This window comes from Mesoplodon bidens, assembly GCF_964165515.1.
Source record: "Mesoplodon bidens genome assembly, chromosome: 16".
Lineage (NCBI taxonomy): Eukaryota > Metazoa > Chordata > Mammalia > Artiodactyla > Ziphiidae > Mesoplodon > Mesoplodon bidens.
Window position 1 is genome coordinate 48,709,652 of NC_138173.1, and position 17,546 is coordinate 48,727,197.

At 37.5% G+C, this 17,546-nt stretch overlaps 1 protein-coding gene across 3 annotated transcripts in view; it reads left to right on the forward strand.

Moving 5' to 3' along the window:
- OXR1 (oxidation resistance 1) overlaps nt 1–17,546 on the forward strand; it is a 445,571-nt gene that overhangs the window by 115,802 nt on the left and 312,223 nt on the right. Inside the window, exon 1 of one of the 3 annotated variants that reach the window (XM_081258121.1) lies at nt 12,748–12,767. The exons of the other annotated variants lie outside the window; for them this stretch is intronic. The gene's annotated coding sequence lies outside the window, so the exon portion shown is untranslated. Of the gene's footprint in view, nt 1–12,747; nt 12,768–17,546 lie in introns of those variants that run through there. 3 annotated transcript variants of the gene reach the window in all.

The following is a 17,546-nucleotide window of genomic DNA, read 5'->3' on the forward strand; positions in this document are numbered from 1 at the left end:
ATTATCATTTTCAAGGTGAAGTACACAAGGAGTCAGGAGGTTTTAGACCTAAAACTCTGTCCTGAAATAGAATTATGCTAATGATCAAGGCAGGCAGTGTGAGCCTTTATTTTTATTGGTTAACTAGTAGATTGAACTTTTTTTTTTTTTTTTTTTTTTGCGGTACGCGGGCCTCTCACTGTTGTGGCCTCTCCTGTTGCGGAGCACAGGCTCCGGACGCGCAGGCTCAGCGGCCATGGCTCATGGGCCCAGCCACTCCATGGCATGTGGGATCTTCCCGGACCGGGGCACGAACCCGTGTCCCCTGCATCGGCAGGCGGATTCTCAACCACTGCACCACCAGGGAAGTCCTAGATTGAACTTTAATTCTTATATGTAATGGGGTGATTTTTCTTTTATTTTGGTGTTTTCCTAAATTTTCTAAAAGTTTTATAATAAATGTGTATTGTTTATATTATCAGATAAATCATTTTCTTTTTTTTTTTAATTTATTTATTTTTATTTTTGGCTGTGTTGGGTCTTCGTTTCTGTGCAAGGACTTTCTCTAGTTGTGGCAAGTGGGGGCCACTCTTCATCATGGTGCGCGGGCCTCTCACTGTCGTGGCCTCTCTTGTTGCGGAGCACAGGCTCCAGACGCGCAGGCTCAGTAGTTGTGGCTCACGGGCCCAGTTGCTCCGTGGCATGTGGGATCTTCCCAGACCAGGGCTCGAACCCGTGCCCCCTGCATTGGCAGGCAGATTCTCAACCACTGCGCCACCAGGGAAGCCCAAATCATTTTCTTTTAAAAAAAGATATATATATTTCATTACAGGATGATGATGTATATATTTATCTCTTCAGTAATCCTATTTGTTTGTATTGCCCTATAAAGGGGGGAATACTTACGCTCAACATGTTATAGAAATTCAGTGATAGATGGTAACTTGCATTATTCTGAAAGCTAATCTTGATAAATACCATATGAGTTTTCATTGCTTGCCAGGGAATCCATTTGGTTGTCTACGACTGACTTAGAACATTTTAATGACAAATAACTAAGGAAAAATTTGTTTTAGACAAGGCTCAGCTTTGCCTTCATTTAGTTTTCTTTTTTTTTTAATATATACCTTATTTTTCTAGGGTTGCTACTGATCTATTGTATTCATCATATATAAAGCCTGTTTTTAGTATTTTCATTCTATGATAATGTTTAGCTTTGGATTTGACTTTGATCTAACACTGCTTTTTTTTTTTTTTTTTTTTTTTTTTTTTTTTTGCGGTACGCGGGCCTCTCACCGTTGTGGCCTCTCCCGTTGTGGAGCACAGGCTCCGGATGCGCAGGCTCAGCGGCCATGGCTCACGGGCCCAGCTGCTCCGCAGCATGCGGGATCCTCCCAGACCGGGGCACGAACCCGCGTCCCCTGCATCGGCAGGCGGACTCTCAACCACTGCGCCACCAGGGAAGCCCTAACACTGCTTTTAAATACATGGTCATTTAATATTAGGCCAAAACATGTATTCAGTGCACATGCAGGTACCTGTTCCCGGAAATCCTATTGTACTCTCCAAGCACTCTTCTCAGAATTAAATATCTTTCCAGTACTCACTGTGATTTATTAATGTATGCACTAATAATTGTAGAAAGACATCAATGTCTATCGAGCTTCTGGTTAAGCTCTAAAATCTTAAAAATTTTCAGGTCTCCTAGACATAGTTATTGATGATTAGACATTGTTAACTTGAATAAGAGCTAATCAAGACAAATTTTCAGTAACAATGAAAAGAGTTTTAGCAGGTTGGTTAAGAGTCAATAATTAGATTTTATATTTTTTATTCAATAACTCCATGCTATCTAGAAAATATTCTTAATTAGATGTTTTCTAATTTTCAAAGTAGACCCAGTTCTCACTGCATACACGGTGGTTAGCAGATTGTAAGTAACAGCACAGGATGAAAATATAGCTAATGCTGTATCTACTTTTGGTTGAATATCTTGTAATTATTTTGTTGTTAGAACTGCACAGTGCTTTTTTTTTCTTAACCAATAATATGTTGTTTCTAAATAAGGAGTTAAGAGGCTATGTTAAATTTCTGAATTTGACAAACTGATTTATGATATTTGGGACTTTGTTTTCTGGAATTGATGGGTTTTGATTTGTAAATGTGCCATCAGTGATTTATCACTGGTGACAAGGCACATGTTTCCTATGTGACAAGTGCTAAGAGATCATGAACAACTCCCAGGTGACACAGTTGGAGTGTTTTGTGTCATATGTAATTCAAAGAGAGAAGAGCCCATACTGAATTGGAGAAATCAGGGAAAGGCAAGCCAGTGTATATAGATTTTCTACCATGTGCCAGACACTATAACAGGATTGTTACATGTGGGATCTCATTTAACCTCCTCAAGCTCATCAGCAAGTAGAAAAAAAGATTAGAATTCAGAATCCAATCTATGTCATTCAAATGTGACAGTTTTCCCACTTATACCACTTACATTCTTTAATAGACAGGGGATTTTTGAGATACATCAGGAAAGCTTGAAAAGCTGTGGTCATATAGAGGGATGGGTGGGCATGGGATGTTAAAAATGGGAAGCAGAAAGAGCAGGCTGGTCAGAGCCTCATGGGTAAAGAATAGATATCAGAAAGGGTGTGTGAGAAACAAGAAGAAGTTTAGTTGGACCAGACCAGAACAACCTTTGGAGTGGTGAAAATGCAGACTGGAAAGGAAGGTTAGCAACATATTGTAAAGGACTTTGAAATGCCAAGACAAGGAGTATGGACTTAATTAGGAAGGCAGCAGGGAGCCACTGAAGGTTTTGTGTGGAGGAGCAATATGATTACAGCTGACAGCAGTCTTAATAAAGCTTAATAAATAGTCCAGTTTATAACCGTAGGCCAACTGGTGAGCAGAAGCCAAAAGCTGTGCTGCAGAATTAGCAAACTAATTACTGTGAGGGATGATGGCCTGAATTTAATCTGAGTCATCCTTTATCATGGAGTATGAACTCCTAGAATTGTAAACAAATATCTGAAGTGACAGGTGACATGTCTCCTCGGAGTCTCCTGTTCTTATTTGACACCACAGTGGCACACTGTTAAAATGCCTTAACAGGACCATGATTTACTTTTCACCATCTTTGAAACCTCTCTTCCTTGTCAATATTCAGTGTATTTTTATGGCTTTTCAGCGGCCTAAAATCTATTGCCATCTGTCTTATTACTTATAATAATGCTTTGCCATCTTTTATTGGTATTCATATGCTTTGCCAAAAGGGAAGGCATCATTATGTTATCTGCAGTTTGAATTAACAGCTGATGTTGACTAGAAGACAATATTCAAATTTCAGTTCTAGCAACCAGGATACTTTTTTTTTTTGATTTAGAGAGTAGGCTATGTAAGAATCTTTATGTAAGGTAAAGTTTCCTTTATCTTTTGGTTAAGAGGCTTTTAATGTGTTTTGTGTGTGTGTGCATTTGTGTGTTTACATGTGTTGTGTGTGTGTGTGCGTGCATGCATGCATGTGAGAGCAAGGGGGTGAGAGTGAGAGAGACCATGCATATGAGTATGTAGAGAAAGGACTAGATGTTTATCATATTGCTTCCTTCTGTGGAATAACTCCTGGCAAACAAAAAAGTTGCATAATTAAGTTTCTTGTAAAACACTTTCTCTTTAATACATTATGGTGATTACTCTCACCCTTAATAGTGAGAAATTTTTGCTCCCTTGTCAGCAATCCAATATTATTTTGAACTTATGTAATTTTATTTATTATATTATCGTGAGTTTTTTGCCCTTTTTCCCCGCAGTAGATTATGTGTCTCTGGAGGACAACATATTTATACATTTGGTGCAAAGCCTGGCACCTGGCTCATCGTATATCTTCAAATAGTTATCCCCATACTGTTGGAGCTTTCCTATCTTAGGACAGTCTTGCCTGGGCTTTCATTCACTCAACGGATTTTGAGATGTTCCTAAGGACTTTGGCAGATAAACAGAATACAGTCCCCTCTCTTTAAAAACTTGCAGGCAAATGATCAGATGATTACAGTATAATCTGTAAGTGTTGTGATTGCTGTAGGTATAGTGTAGAAATAACTTTGGGGTAAGGGAATGGCTTACTAGAGGGGATGACCTCTTATCTGAGTTTTAATACAATTTAAAAAGGGAAGGCATAAGGATGAGAAAGCAGGAGAGAGTTAGAACATACATGGGCCTGAGTGTGAAACATGGGCCTGGTGGGATGACATTGCTGCTAACGTAGTATGACCATGGGAGGAGGGGAAATCGGAAAAGCTGGAGCCAGATCCTGAAGGTATTTTTGGTAACACCCAAAATCAGGTCACTCAATCACTAAGACTTCTATGTTGTAATTCGAAAATACAATTTAGAAGTAATTGGGTGCTAATTCTAAGGAAGTCAATTACTGTGGCTACCCATCGCCATTTCTTTTAAAGAAGAAATGGTTGTTTGGTTTGAAATGGCACGATTTTGTCATTTTTGACTTTATAGGCACATTTAGAACACATATTGAATTAGAGTTCTAGTACCTATGTAAGAATAATAATAATAGTACCTACTTCTAAGGTCGCTGTGAACTTTCAGTGAGCTAATGCAAAGTGACTACATGGCAAATATAAGAACTCAATATGTATTATGGGTGTGTATTATGAAGTGTTCTCTCTTGTATTTGTGGGAAAGACCCAAAGCATGCAGTACATCAGGGCTGGTAGCAATGCATAAATCTGGCCAACATTCTCTTGAAGCCTAATTTTTGTGGTCTACTATTTTTTAAGTACTGTTTACCACTTGGGCCAAAGTGCTACTTATTTAGCCATTTCTTATCTCCAGATTTAAACTCAAAGTAGCAGCTTTGAAGATTTTGCTTTATTGGGTGGCTTAGCCATTTGTGGCTAGTAAGACTTGGAAGGGGCCTTGACTTAGGGTTTATCGAGTTTTCTCTTAACTTAGAATGTTAATTAACATTACAAAGAAACAATGTTGATGCATAGGAAGGAAGAGTGTTATAAAAAGACTAATAGGAATAGTATGCATCAAATATATTTCTGTGTGCTGAATGAATCATTTTTAGTGTCTTATACTTAACAGTGTTTAAAAATGTCAAGTTTCACCTTTGCCTTATACCAACTCTGTGACCTCATCTGAAAAAAAAATGATGTTAATAGTATACCTGTGTCATAAAATCGTTGGAGAATTATACAGTAATTTATATAATATACCTAACATGGTGGCTGTCAGTTATTAAATATTCCAATAGTGTTAGCTATTGAAACTCTACTGTTATGTAAACATGACATGATTGTGCAAATAAGACAACCTGTAAAAATAAGAGAGAATGTGTACTACTTAAAATGATGGACTTATCACTCAGATCTGAGCAAGGTTTACTACAATATGTTATGTATAGTCTTTACTCTCAGGTACAACTTTCTAACTAATTCTTTCTCACTTCACTCTGTGAGACCAAGGAAATTCTTTTGTTTAAAGCATGATTGGAAAACATCTAATAGTCTCAGTAAGTTTCAAATGTGTCTTTGAGTCCAATGAACTCAGTTATCAAATTGTCTCTTCCTAATATAACACATAGAGCTGCTATCTATAAAACTATTACTGTTTACAGAAGAAATTTTTAAGTTTCCTCGTCAGCCAAATTTTGTGATGTAAAAAATTTGATGTAGAAAAAAGGACCCACGAGGAGTTCCAACTATTACCGTATAGCATCAGTATTATTGTAGCATCTTTATACCTATGGAATACGTATGGTTTAGTCAGGGTGTCGTCTAGAAACAATGGCACGCTCAGAGTGTGTAATTTGAGAAGACTTTAATCAAGGGATGACTTACAAAGGGTTAACCAGCATGTAGGGAGACACTAGGGAGAGCCCAGTAACCTCCAGGGACTAGGGACAGTGGTGGTGAGAGGGGGCTTTATCACTGCTAGGTATGAAGTGACCAGGGATGACGGAGACAGAGGGCTTTGTGAAAAGGGCTGCTTCACTCTAGCTGCGGCTGTCTCTGGTGGGTCCAGCTGTCCACTCAGTATCAAGTGGCCAGCTTAGTAAAGGAACACCTTAAATTTTAACTTTTGACAAAAATGGCAGCTTACAGAATGTGATTACAAGGAAGTTAAAAAGAAAAGACAGTAAATCAGTGGGGAGGAGGTTCATCTGAGGCTGTGAATAAATGATGCAAATTTGGGATTTTGTAATCTTTAGTGTTTGTTTCATTTTGTAAATGGACTACTCAGTATATATATATATATGATACACAAGATTCATTTGAAAATATACTAATGTGTTCATCTCTTCACACCATCTTTCTCTATATTCCATGTCCTTCTCTCTCGTAATGTCTCTGTCACCTCCTGATCCTTTGTTCATAACAAACTGTCTGATATTTTGAAATGGTGCTAAACTTCCCTTCTGTTGTTTGTTGGTGGCTTGTTTTTCAGAATAAAACAATGTATCCTTGCCATGGAGCACAACGCAGCAGCCATCAAAAATGGTGCTATTAATCTATTTATTTATGGAAGAGGAATAGATGTGTCCACAACAACTGGGCAAAAAGCAGGTTGCAAAATAGCACACACTTAGATAGGTTGCAGGCTATTTCTTATCCTCTATTTGCAGAAAGGGAACTTTGCAGAGCCCAGTGGTGTATTGATTGGCTTGATTGTGGTCACATGGTGAGTATCAGCAGCTCTTCCAAGAACATCCCAGTCCCTAGAGCGTGGATCCAGTCAATGGCTTGTTAGTTCAAAAGCTAAATAGGTGACAGATGAGCTCGTTATTTGGCTAAAGGCATGAAAAGCTGAAATCCACGGAGTCTGTGAGGAGACTTGTTCCGCTGCATTATGTCCCACTCCTTGGTGGGGCTGCAGAGGGTCCCCCTTCAGGACAGGCTGGGGCACTGCATCCCTCAGCTTTGCATCTGTCTGGATTGCTGTATTGTTGGGGGCAATCTCTTAGCTGCCCTCTGGTTCTTTGTTTCTTATTTGGGCAATAATTCAATGGATTTTCTTAATAATTTGGACCTTTTATTTGCCAGTCCAACTGCAATAGTGTAGAGTGGCAGATTTATTTCATTTTATGGAATTAGATATAACTCAAAACATTATGGAACTCAATATGCAAATCAGACTTTACACTTAAGCTATTTTTTTTTCAGAAAGAATACGACTCAACCTGAATAAACACATACAGACTATTCCAACCTTCTTTTAAAGGGTTAAAACTGAGCTCTCAGGAAAATCAGTAGCCCAGAATATTTAACTCTCTGGGGCAGAAAAGAAGGAAAGCATTTTTATGTGAAGGGGAGGAAAATCACTTGTGTTTTAAAAATACCTTTAAATATGAATGTGTATGAATTTGGCAGAATGATCTAGAGGAAAAGAAAAATACATGTGGCAGCATTATGAGAATTTAACATATAAGAAAGCCATACTGAAGCAAAGTTGACAGTTTTAAATTACTCTCCTTTTAAAGATATAGAACATTGTAAAATTGGTCATGAATTGAAGGTCATACATCTTTTTTCATTAATTTGTAGAATTTACGTTCTAACATTTATCTTTACTCTCTGAAGTCATGAAGAATATATCTTTTTTATAAATTTCCTTATATCTGAGAAATAAATATATCATTCCTTACTAGTTTACTAATAGATATATTTGTAATTTTAGTTCCAATAAAGGAGTTATTTGGTGGTTTATGTGATTAGCTAAATTAGCTGTATTTTAAAATCACTGTAAACCATTAATATGTTCAATCTCTTATGAAATCAAAACTCCTAAATCTTTATACTCATTAAAATAATTGTGTCTTCTTGTAAATATTTTGTACTAAAACTATTATATATCTAAATTTTATATCTAAAATACCTTATATCTGAAAATATTTTATATCCAAAATATTAATATGATATCACACTAAATTGGTATGGCAAATTAAAATGTTACTATTTGAGGAATGGTCTCAAGCTAAAGAGACTGTGCTGTGTTTTCCCCTGCAGCTGTTCTGTACACTGACCATATGTTAAAAAAAGAAGCCACTATACAGTCACTACCTTTATTTTTCATTTTCCTTTAAAAGAATACTAATAATTTAAAAAAATACTTAAAATTGCATCATATTCAGAAGAGAAGAGTGACACCTAGCCAATGAATGTGCCTTCATTTTGTTTCTGAAGAGATGACCCACCGTGGAAGCCCACACTAGATAAGAAAATCACCAAATGTAAACAGTCAAGATCAGTGACCTCTGAACTTTTTTGAGGGTGCATACCTATTGATAAAATATGTGCCTCCAATACATATGCATATATTTAGTAATAAATTATATATATGAGCTATGATAATAATATACTCTGTACATGATAAAACATATTCCCCAAATAGAGTTCTTAACACAAATAGAAATTTTAACATCTTTCGTACCCTTCCCAAACAGATGATTCTGTGGAACATCTGGGTGTGTGCCACCATCCCCCACACACAAACATACACACTTCGGAGAACATTATTATAGAAGTCTGCTCTTCCTTAGACCTCTTTAAATAATTCTGAGTTGTATAATAGAAAGCTAAAATTGGAAGACTTTTTACTAATTTACAGGTATATCAGTTATCCATCACCAAAACAATACCAAGTAACAACCTGCACCCAAACATAGTAGTTTAAAACAATAAGTATTTATCATTATTCCTGTGTCTGTCGGTCAGCCGGATGGTTCTTCTGGGCTCAGCTGGGCTCACTCTGTGTCTGTGGTTAGCTGTAGGGTGGGGAGGCGGTTTTGCTGATCTTGGCTGGGTTCCCTCACGTGTCTAGCTATGGACTGCGCTAGGATTGCCTCAGCTGGGATACCTGGGCTCCCTTCCACATGCTTGTCTATTACATTCCTTCAGAAGGCAAGACTGGGTGTGTTCTCACCATGATCTCAGAGAAGCAAGATTGGAAGCAAATGACCAAATGATCAAATGCTTTTTCAAGCCTCTGTTTCCGTCACTTTTGCTTCTGTCTCACTGGCTAAAGCAAATGCTGATCAGGCTCAGCATCAGATTGGGAAGGCAATACACAATTAAAGAGTAAAAGGCATGGGTATGAGAGGTGGGGCCATTAATGCTGTCAATCTACAGCATCAACACAAAGTCTCTTTTCTGTTTAATACATGCAAATGGACTGATAATTTCTAGATAGCTGTAAGAGTAGCCAGTGCCAAATATACCTCAGTCTTCTGATTATTTCAGTGTTTAGGGTAATTTTCTGGCCATAGAGGTTATAGATGTTTCATTTTTGTAATTCAGCTCATTGGAAGTTGAAGTTAAATTTTAAGATTGTATTTCCAAAGGGTTTCGTCATTAATGTCTTGGGTAGTCTCAGCTCTAAGGAAGCAGGAAAAGTGTAATTGTGACTGTTGTAATTATATACTCACTTGTTTTGCCTATGGAAAGTTAAGCCTCCTTTCATGAAGCGTTGGTCTAAAACGAAAGGGGAAATGTGATAAAATTCTATCATTTAAGTCAGAAATTGATAATTCCTCAAAAAATACACAGTAAAAGTCTGTATCCTGTAATGTATATCACACACATATATTATTTAAAGACCAAGTACCCCCCAAAGTAGAAAAAAAATGAGAACACCTCTCTTCAATGAAAAAAGAAGTTAATTCTGAATGGCAAGGTTGTATCTGTTTTTGAGGTAACTTATAAATGTCCCAGATTCTGTTATTGTCTTACAAAAACATTTGCTTATTTAAATCATTATTGGAATTCCCTGGCGGTCTAGTGGTTGAGACTCTGTGCTTACACTGCAGGGGGCGTGCGTCCCATCCCTGGTAGGGGAACTAGGATCCCGCATGCCATGTGGAGCTGCCAAAAATAAATAGGTAAAAAAAATAAAACATTATAAAATAGTAAAAAAATAAATAGTAATAATATGTTCATTTTAAGTCACATTTGATGATTTTCCGTGTTTTCCGCCTGTATGATTTCAAATATAAAAGCTGAATGGCTTCTCAGAGTGCGGATTCACCCTTATGGTGATTAACTACCATTGTTGGAGCACTCATTTTATGCCACATTAGAGCATTCATTTAGTGCTCACAGCTCAGTGAGGTAGCTGTGTTTACAGATTAATAAAAGATTTAGAAAGGCTAAGCAACTTGCCCAAGGTCACAATCAATCAGTGTCAGAAGAATCAGAACTTGAAATCATTTCTTTCTGACACCAAATTCTATGCTCTATTTAATTTTATTCTTAATCATGACACTGTAAAGCACTTAATATTAATGGGTTTTTAATATTATGGAGATCTTTTAAGAGGTGAGTGATCTAAATGGTGCCTACAGAGGGGGTCAAAATGGCTCTTGGTATTGCCCAGGAGAGAGGTTCCCCCTGGCTGGTTAGCATAAATATCCAGCCTTTCCCTAGGGTTCTAGAAGCCTCTGACTTTCAGAGCTCAAAACCTGTTAGTCATGTTATTGACTCAACCCTGATTGTGTTTTCACTGTTTCATTGTTATTTCCCCCCACAAGGAATCAATAAGTAGTCCGGGCCCTGTGGGAGTGTGATTTCTTATTATAATTGATTAGATTAGCATCTAGTTGAATAAAAATTAAGAAAGCAGAACATTTCAAGAGGGACCATGGCTCTTATCACTGTAGACTCAGTCTTTCAAAAACGATATATGCCACCTTCAAAGTGCACCCGATGAGTACCCTCAGATTTAAGGTCCGTCCTAAAACATAGTTATGAACTATAGTTATCGACTATCCTTACTTTATTGTTAAAGCAATTTTAGGTGTTCAGTTTTGAAACCGTCATTCAAATTAAGTGACTGGGCTTTACTTAAGGAGCTATTGCTATATTTCTGGAACTACGGCTAGGATAAACTCCCGAAGCAATTTGAGAGAATAAATTGCCTAAATTCTGGCAGGTAAATTAGTTATTCTCAAGATGCTTCTAAATTAAGTTTACTTTCTAAGCCTCTGTTATGCTAATTTAGCTCACCTGAACAGTTGTTTATTTAGTGGATTAAATAAAAGCAAAGAGGTCAAGGGCCAGACCACAAAAGGCCTGAAAGGTCAACAGTGGAGCCAGTTGCCTGGAACTGCCACCTACTATCTGCCTGACCATCTCTGTGACTCAGCTGCTTCACCTCTTCCATGGGACAGTAACACCTGCCTCACTAGGATGTTGTGAGGATAAAATGTGGTGTTACAACCGAGATGCTCAGAATAAAGCCTGGCACTTTAAGCGTTCAGTAGCTTTTTGATATTATTATTATTTTTTAAAATTTTTATTAGAGTATAGTTGATTTACAATGTTGCATTAGTTTCTGCTGTACAGCAAAGTGTATCAGTTATACATATGCATATATCCACTCTTTTTCAGATTCTTTTCCCATATAGGTCATTAGAGAATATTGAGGATATTATTATTTTTTAAATTGCTACACAGATTCTACAGACCTCTAATTTCTGGCAAATCTATTCTACTTTTCTTCTTTTATATGTCTTCTTTTATACACTCTTTTAAAACAATTGAAGATCATGCCTCAATCTAAAGTAATTTTATGTGTTAGAAAATATTCATTTTCATAATTGTTGTTTTCTGGGGAGTTCCCTGGTGGCCTGGAGGTTAGGATCCCAGGTTTTCACTGCCATGGCCTGGGTTCAATACCTGGTCAGGGAACTGAGATCCCACGAGTCGCGTGGCATGGCCAAAAATAATAATAATAATTGCTGGGTTTTGTTCTTCAAGAAGAAGGGGTATTAGTGATGGAGAAAAATTTCATTGTGGTCTTAGACTCCTTCTGGAGGATCTCAGTACCTGGATGAAAAGTGATATTCTCTTCGTAACGTCACTGAATAATTCTTGATTTATTTCTGTAGGAACTTGATCAATTTAAAAGAATATAGTGACTAAGAGGAAGACCCTGGAGACAGATTTTTGTGGGTCTGAATTTGAGTTTCACCATTTACTCAGTTGCATGACCTTGGGCAAGTTTTTAAAAACTCTTTGTGACTTAGTCTCTTTATCTATAAAATTAGGATGATAACAGTACCTATCTCAGAGTACCTTTTCGAGGATTAAAGTTTATGAACATTACTTGCAGTACTGCATGGCTCATAGTAAATACTAAATAAATATTAGATACTATTATTATAATCACCGTTTTGTGACTTACAAGTAAATAAATAAGCTGAAATTGGAATGAATACTTTAGGAAATTTGTCAGAAATATTTTTGAAATTTTTATCATCTGCCCCTCTTTTGCTATAACAAAGTTAAAATAGTAAGGAATTGCCTCATCAGGTATTCTTCCCATTGATTTGAATTTTGTGATATGCCTCTATGTTTGGTAGACTGATTCGTGATTATATTTATTGAAGCCCAATCAAAGACTGCAGGACACAGCTTCAAACTGTCTCGCTTACAGCTATGGGTAACTCTGTGGTCTCAGATTCAGCGCTTGTTCTGTAATACTTTTTAAGAGAATAAAAGAGACTGAAAGGGCCAAGAGCTACCACTGGAGAGATAGCCATATATTGAGGTCAATTGCTTCAACTTGGCAAATGCTGTTATTGGGACATTATTGTGGCTTTCCTCTCTTCCTAAAATATTAGCACAGGAATATTAATTTTCTTAATTCTGCCATTATCTCTAGGGAGAGTACTTGATTATTTGGAGCTATGTGAAGAATATGTTCTGAAAGACCAATCTAATCCTCTAAGAAGTGTGAGAAATCTCTTGGATGAAAGGCTAGTGGTAAATCAATGTGTGATATTTCAATATGGAATAAACAATCAAATACCTGGGGGCATATAGGCTTAGCTGAGAGACAGGGACTGAAATGTTTCTGCCCTTAGCTTAGTGATGAAAATATTAGCATCCGTAACATTTACAGTATATTTGGCTGCAAATAACAACACTTTCTCCAGTGCTATTTAAGTAGAAATTTCTGTGATGATGGAAATGTTCTATAATTGCACTGTCCAGCACTGTGGAACCAAATTTGTTATCTTATTTAATTTTAATTTATTAAAATGTTAAAGCCACATGTGGCCAGGGGCTACCATATTGAAGAGCACAGCTATAAATGATGACTTGAATAAGTACTAGGTCTATTTCTCATATAAGAAGAAATCTGGAACTAGGAAATGCAGGGATAATGTGGGTGCTTACAGGCGTTACCAAGGAAATGAGCTCCTTCAGTGTTCTGCCTCAGCAGCCCTACATTCACAGCCCTTTCATCCTCATGGTCACAAGATGGCTGTACCCCAAGGCATGTCATCTGTATTCAACACAGAAAGAAGGAAGTTGGGTAGAAGGTTAGGCCTTCACTTTAGGAGGCCCTTCTGCATTATTCCCAAGACTTTCACCCACCTCTGATTGGCTGGAACTTGTCAGGTGACCACCCCGCCTGCAATAGAGGTTGGGAGTCCACGTATTTCTCTTACCAGCATCTACTGCAGAGAAAGCAAAAAGAGGAGAAGGTTGGAAAGGATATGGAGTGTACTGGTCTACAATTTTGCCATAGCAGACATTTAGCTACTTATCCTATGGAATTCCATATCCTATGGAATGCCACAATTATGGGCCTGGAGTAGTCAATATTTTTTTCAAAAATCTAGGTGACGAATTGTAGATGACACTAGACTTTGGCTTCAAGACTGTTTAGTACTGTAGAGTATAGGACAAGGACTTTGATATATTGGAGTGATGATGAGTACAGAGTGTTGCATTTAAGGAAAACCGACTAATATAAGTGGTCTTTGAAGTACTGAAAACAACTTAGCATGTTACTAAGGAAATAAAGATATTAGAGTTAGAAATTCAAATGTCAACATATGTAGGCATCTTATGGTTATGGGATGTGTGGGAGGCATGGTTTGGTGCCGTATGTGCCCATGGGTCACCCTGGAAGACCCCACTCCCAAGAAGAATACTTATCCTCTCAGCCATGGGCAGCTATTTAAAACCTCCTTTTACAAAATAGGAACTTGAGGCTTGGAGCAATTAAAGTACTTGTCTACAACTTTATAACCACTGTGTGGCAGAGTCAGGATTCAGATCAATCTGAATTGACAACAAGCCAAAGTTCTCCACAGTAGGAGGCAGTGAGGACTGTCAGTCACTCAGCCCTGGGCACACAATCTGTTTTCTTCACTTACTGTGTGATCTTTCTAAGATCTGTTTCTGCTCATGTTTGTTCCCTGCTGGAAATTCGTTAATAATGGCTGCCCTTAGATAAAAATTGGCCCCTAGCCTAAATCTCCACGCTCTATCCCTCAATGGTGGAGGCAAGGCTACCTGCCCAAGACTATGAGCTCCTCTAGAATTAAGAATTTCTTCTAATTATCTTTAAATCTCAGCAGAACATCTGGCACATAGTAGAGGTTTAAGAAATAATTACTTTATCAAACAATCTATGATACAGATCAATATATCTCCCATTTTTGGAGGACTATGAGATTATATATATATGTTTTCTATCTGGTTGAGTTTTTTCCAGACTGCTTTGGACTTCTCAGTTTTGCTAAGAAAATATAATTGTGAAATGTAGGTAAGTTTGTGAATGTCTTCCAGTATTTTATTCAGTATATTTAAAGCTTATGCATGTTCAGTGTAAATATTTTCCAGTAATTTCTGTAATAATGTCTCTCTTTGAATTGATGGTTATAGAGATTTATGTTCCCTTAAAATGGAAACTAAGCGTAGAAGGATTTCTGTAGCCTCTTCTATATGTGTGGATAGAACTTTAGTGATTTCATTTACATAATAGGTTGGTATCTTTTGTTTTCTTTAAGCATTTTTCGTTGTCATAATCCCTTATAAAATGAATGTATTTTTCAAACATCCAAAGGCCTATTGCAAAGAATTGAAAGGAACTTTATGTATTATATAAACCAATGGACCAATTTAGTTTGCTTAGTCTTAAAAGGGAACCGATGGGATGAAGTTAGTTAGCATTTAAAAAATACAGTTGTATACAGCACAGAGGGGAATGAAAGTTATGTTTATCCCATACTTTCTTCAAACGTAGATTGTGCTCTTTACCTATCTGACTTCATTTCAGAGCTAAGTAAAGGAACATTTATTACTGTGTTCAAAATACCTTGGTTTTAACAGCTGCCTCAGGAAGAAAGTATTTATTGATTTATTTACTGATTTATTGATTTATTGAAAGCTTATTGATTTTATAATCCTAAGAATCAAAAATTCACTTACCTATCTCGTCCCTCTTCTAAAAACCGGCTGGGTGTAAAATGATACTCTCTACCTTTACCATAACAAAGCTACTACCTACTTTATAGAAGTTATAAAACTCTGGGAACTAAGACAGATGCACAGAGTCTGGATTATCTTAGATGTGGTATTTTAGCTTATCTTCCTATCATGGTCTTTCCAAGAGAAAATAATAGAGCCTTGTTATGACTATCGCACTCTTCCAGTCCTAGTGGATTTCAAGGATTTCCTTGACTCTTCATCTCAGAGGAAAGTGGTTTTGGAGTCTTTTTGTTTCTTCTCTGTAAGCCTATAGGAACAAATCCATTTTAGAGGTCCTATCAGGTACTAGTTAACCCCTTGAACAACACGGGTTTGAACTGCATGGGTTCACTTATATACAGATTTTTTCAATAGTAATTACTATATTGCTACAGTATACAGGTGGTTGGTTGAATCCATGGATGTGGAACTGCAGATACAGAGGAACCATGGATACGGAGGGCAGACTATAAGTTATAAACAGAGTTTTGACTGCACAGAGTGTTGGTGTCCCTAAACCCTGCATTGCTGTGGACAGTTTCTATACATTATTTGCTATCCTTACAACTCTCTGAGGCAGACATTATTGCTCAATTTTTTTAGAGTTAATTAATGCATCTCTAAATAAAGTAATTCGCTGTGGTAGACTAAATTCCTTGCTACTCCTCCCATTGAGAGGTGGAGTTTAATTCCTTTCTCTTTAGTTTGGGCTGGCTTCAGTGGCTTGCTTGACCAATAGTATGTGACACAAGTGATGTTCTAGGACTTCTGAGGCTAGGTCATAAGAAACTTTGCAGCTTCTGCCCACAACTTCAAGGATAGTTGTTCTTGGAGCCCTGAGCTGACATTGCAGTCCAGCTGGAGCCACCATATTATAAGGAAGCCCAAGATGTGCTAAACCAGCCTTCAGTTGTTTCAGCCCCAGACTTTTGAGCCATCCCTGCTAAAATTCCAGTATCATGAAACAGAGATAAGCTGTCCACGCTCCACCCAGACCAAATTCCTGATCCACAAAATTCATGAGATAAAATAATAATAATAAGGTGATGATGGTGATAAATTATTGTTTTAATCCAGAGCAGATAACTGGAACACTTACCAACTTCTAACACAGGGGTTCTGACTCTAAAGTCTGTGCTCTTAACCTCCCTGTAAATGTCAGCTGCCTGTGTTCCTGTTATGTTTCATTAAATTTATGATTTATAACCACAGGAATAAAATTGAATAAGTTAGATTTCTCTTATAAAAAACAAAGCTAGAACCAATTTAAAATAACTCTGCCATCATGCTTCATTTTTATTCATTTGCCATGATCCAAAATGGCCTAATATTATATATGTTTCTTCAACTGTCTGCATTCTTCCCCAGAATATAAACTTCACGAGGACTTTGTTTTTTACTTTATAGCTTCCATAGCACCTGCAACCAGAGTCTGGCATGAGTAGGTGCTCAAGGAGTATTTGTTGAATAAAGGAATGAATCAATGATTCACAGTGAAAAAAAGGCATAGATATTATTCTTTCTGTATAGAATGTAAGTCTTCTGGAAAAATATGAAAGCCAGAATATTATAAAGATAATATAGTAAATATCTGGGTACTCTAAACCAGGAATTAACAAATGTTCAGATTATACCATGTTCACATCAGAGTTTTCTTTTTCTCTAAATGAAATAAAATATTAGAGAGAAAGTTGAATCTGCCTATGTTTTCCTATTCGCCTTTCTCCTCTCCTAGAGGCAATACTATCACTATTCAACACGTAAATCCTTATGCTTTTACTGTATATCACTGTGTGCACAAACAATATATCTGCTCGGCTCTGCCTTCAAAATAAAGTATATCATAGTCCCAAGCCCCGTTCACCTGTTCCTGCTACTTACCTAGTCCACCTCCTGTCATCTTTTATCAGGGTTGCTGCAACATCTTCCTAACTGCTCTTTGCTTTCTCTCTCACAGCGTCATCCCAACATACTCCATCTCTTCTTCACCTAGCAGCTAGATTGATCCTTCAAAAGCATACATCAGATCATGTAACTTCCCTCCTCCTAGCCCATGGGGGCTCCACTGCCACTGGAATAAAATCCATAGTCCTTGCCCTGTTGACCAAGGCCCTGTATGATCCGCCCTCCAGCCTCCAGGCCTCCCGCTCTCTGCCTTGCCCCCCTGTGCTGCAGGAGCACTGGCCTCCTTGCTGTTGAGGGAGCACATCAAGCACATTTCCATCTCTGGGCTTTTGCGTTTGCTCGTCCTTCACTCTGGATGGCCCTCCCACAGGC